Genomic DNA, 4380 nt, shown 5'->3' on the forward strand with positions numbered 1-4380 from the left:
CCCCTAAAATCCCTTTCACTATTTTTTATATTCCCTGTATGAGTGAAACCATATAATGTTTGTCCTTCTCTGATTGACTTACTTCACTCAGCATAATACCCTCCAGTTCCATCCACGTCAAAGCAAATGGTGGGTATTTGTCGTTTCTAATGGCTGAGTAATATTCCATTGTATACATAGACCACATCTTCTGTATCCATTCATCTTTCGATGGACACCGAGGCTCCTTCTCAGTTTGGCTATTGTGGATATTGCTGCTAAAAACATCAGGGTGCAGGTGTCCCGGCGATTCATTGCATCTGTATCTTTGGGGTAAATCCCCAGCAGTGCAATTGCTGGGTCGCAGGGCAGATCTATTTTTAACTCTTTGAGGAACCTCCACACAGTTTTCCAGAGTGGCTGCACCAGTTCACATTCCCACCAACAGTGCAGGAGGGTTCCCCTTTCTCCACATCCTCTCCAACATTTGTGGTTTCCTGCCTTGTTAATTTTCCCCATTCTCACTGGTGTGAGGTGGTATCTCATTGTGCTTTTGATTTGTATTTCCCTGATGGCAAGTGATGTGGAGCATTTTCTCAGGGGCTTGTTGGCTATGTGTATGTCTTCCTCTGTGAAATTTCTGTCCATGTCTTTTGCCCATTTCGTGATTGGATTGTTTGTTTCTTTGCTCTTGAGTTTAATAAGTTCTTTATAGATCTTGGATACTAGCCCTTTATATGACATGTCATTTACAATTATCTTCAAGGGAATATTAAAATATGTTCATTTGTGTGTGAGTAGGGACAAGAGACAACAGAAAGTTCCCTGACTTTCCTAATGCTGAATATCTGCTTTTCCGTAAAATGATCCACAATCTCATATTTGTTTTCCTTTATCTTCACAAATTCATGGTAATGAACACAGAGAAGACATTTTAAAATATTATATCATTATAATTCCCAGCACCATGATCTTTATTTGTGGAATTATTTTGAAGAGCGATGAATTTTTTAATAGCAGAATTATAAACATTAGTTTAAATCTTTTCCCATTCAGTAGTAAACACTAGCTGTGAACCACCAGTGCTATGCAAATGGTAGCTACAGTGAACAAATAATTCCTGCGAGGTTTTGTAAGCTTTTCACTTGGTTAATTGAACAATAGAGTTATGTGCTCACTCTGACTCCCCAAACTCAGTAGGAGAGTTAATATTAGGTCATTTATCTTGAACATTGCAAATATGAAGTGCCATATAAATGCACCACAATAATGTAAATGATGAGTTGCATTGACACTTAATGTCATACTTCCCATTTAATTATATCTTAAGACTTGATTTAGCAAAATTTCCTATTTTCATTAATAGCAGGAATCACATATTCACACTAGGAAACAGATGAGTGTCACTAATGAAATAGTTTAGTGCAAGTAACATGCTTTCAATATATGAGTCAGTTCTTCAAAGTCATATAAACAAGCATGCTGTAATAGGATAATACAGACATTAGTCCTTACCCCAACTTTAAGTAAAACCATGCCCTAAGCACACTAGAAAAGTTGAAAATGTACCCATTCACAAAAGGCTGAGACAAAATTTGATTTACTGGTGCTTCTTCATAACTACAACAGTTGAGTCACTAATCATCCCTTGCATTATAGTGACATTTAGGATCTACCTGTATCTGCTTTACCTTTCTTCTTTGCCCCTCTGCTTGGAAAGAAAATCTGTGTCTCATCAATAGCACCTATGAAGATGGTATTTCGAATTTACTGAGAAACCAATAAGTATTGGTAGAACAGAAAGGGAAGTTTTTAAAAAAGGGGGATGGAAGTCTTCAAAATTTTGGGTGTGCTACTGAAAATCATAAAATTATCTATAGCATTGACTTATACCATTTGGTTGTGGGAAATGATATTAGCAACTCTGGAAACAATGTTTTTCTTCAGCTAAGCAAGTCCACAAGGATGGACAGTAATAGAAGTTACAGGAAAAAACTGACTGAAATTATATGGCTAATTTTCATTTCTTTTCAGCCCCAGTTGAAATGGTTGTATGTTCATTCTTTGGGACTCTGTTAGATTTACAACAAACGGGGAAAAGGATTTGATGATTATTGACAATTATATAATGTTGACGACACTCCTTCATCTTTTCCCAATGTCCTTTGAGTAGAAACTCTCTGTGGGCCTAGCATTTGCCTTTTTATTACATAGAAACCCTAAAGAGAAGAAAATAATGTCTTGTTCATAGCAGTTGCTTATTAATGGCTTTCTATGAGAGTTCACTGCAGGGAAAGGATTTTAAAAAGTAACAATCCTGCTAGGTCTTTGAGCAGTTTAGAGTGCAGGTTTGATGGCATTCTCCTGGGAAGCCATCATCTCTTTGCTTTTCCTCACATTTAAGATTTTAATTGCCTCAGTGTTTCAATAACAATTACAGCCTATTCAGAAATTTTCTTTTTGTGATCTGACAACTCTGAGTTTTAATTTCTGAAAACCTTTCCTTAAGTAGGTTACATTTGTTACTCCAAATCTCAGGGGAATTTCAATCTGTGCCATACGGGATCAAGTTCTTACTTACCTGCTCCGGATCCATCAGTGTTTTACCTGATTCTGTATATTGAGTAAGCAGGGCTTTTCAGTGTTTCCATTTCCACAATGTACCACAAATCTAGAAATTTACTGACTTAATCACTTGACTTATTAGTCTGCATCGATCCAAATAAAGTATCTCCTGCTTTTTTGGCATAAATTTAATTCAATTCCTATTCATGCTTGTTCACATCCAATAAAGCTTTTCTATTAAGAGGGATGTGGCTATGTGCAACTTCTAATTTCTTCCCACACTTCTTTATCCGTCAGAACATATCTTTAGGAAATGTTGAACCTGATTCTCTCATTTCTATCTGACAGAATACTAGAAAAAGTAAATTCAATAAATTAAGATGCAAACATTTAAAATGGCTGTGAACCCGTTTTCTCTGCTAGGGAAGAATAGTTTTATGTCACAGAGAGAACAAGCCTTTACCTGCTACATCCTACAGGTCTATTCATCGCCTCTGTTCCCATCTAGCTGATTTTCTGAGATGTTAATGCCATCATCCTCACTTTTTAAGTTTCCTGACATTTCACAATCATTCCTACTCCCCACACTTTGATCCTTACTTGTTCACATCTCTGCCACTATAATAATTCAGGATTTTTCATATACCTCATATTAACTGTATTGACTAACTGTATTAGGTTCTTTTTTTAAAATATTTTATTTATTTATTTTAGAGGGAAGGAGGGGCAGAGGGAGAGGAAGAGAGAGAATCTCAAGAACACTCCCCACTCTGCATAGAGCCCGATGCCCAGCTTGATCTCACAACCCTGAGATCATGACCTGAGTGTAAATTAAAAATTGGACACTTAACCGACTGAGCCACCCAAGTGCCCCCAGCTGTAGTAGTTACTATTGTTTGTAGCAAATTACCGAGAACTGTGGCTTAAAACAACACCCATTTATTAGCTCACAGTTCTGTAGGTCAGAAGTCCAGGGTCCTCACCTGGATTCTCTGCTAAGGTCTCAGAAGGCTGATGTTTGGGTGTGCTTGGGCCAAGCTCTTACCTGTAGACTCTGGAGAAGAATCTGCTTCCATGCTCTTTCAATATGTTGGTGGAATCCAGTTCCTTATGGTTGTAGGACTGATGTCCCTATTTTCTTTCTGGCTATCAGCTGTGGGCTGCTTTCTGCCCCTAGAGGCAGCCCATGCTTTTTTGTTTTGTTTTGTTTTGTTTTGTTTTGTTTTTCTCTTTTTCACATGGCTCCCTCCATCTTCAAAGTCAGAAGCTGCATTTAGAACCCTTTATGCTTCAATTCCCTCTGACACCCCCTTCACTTACAAGCCCAAGAAAATTTTCTATTTTTAAACTGCTAATGGGATGAGATTACGTATGCCTGGATAATCTCTTTTGCCACATAAAGCAAGAAACTCGTGGGAGTAATATCTCATATTTACATGCCCCAGTCACACTTACAAGAAAGGGAATTATGTAAGGGTGAGGGTCATTGGGGTTATTCTTAGAATTTAAAGTGCCTTTCAAAATTTTTTGACCAATATTGACAGCATTGAAATATACTGTAAATTGAAACTCAGAACATGCGCACACATACACGTTTTACAAAAAATATTATTCTTACTTTTCTATTCTCTTCTACACTATAAAAACTAAAAATTACTTTAACCTGCTACATTTAGAACCACCCCTCCCTTTTCTTTTTACCACATTAGGAAAGACAACCACTTTGCTTCCTTTCTTAGAAACCCATTTGTAATTTTGGCAGTCTGCAAAATTGATCTATCCAAATTGAGATGAGATAATATTTGAAGTGAATTATCTGTTATTTTTAATGCTAAC

Source organism: Canis lupus, chromosome X, assembly GCF_011100685.1.
Source record: "Canis lupus familiaris isolate Mischka breed German Shepherd chromosome X, alternate assembly UU_Cfam_GSD_1.0, whole genome shotgun sequence".
In the NCBI taxonomy this organism is placed as follows: Eukaryota; Metazoa; Chordata; class Mammalia; order Carnivora; family Canidae; genus Canis; species Canis lupus.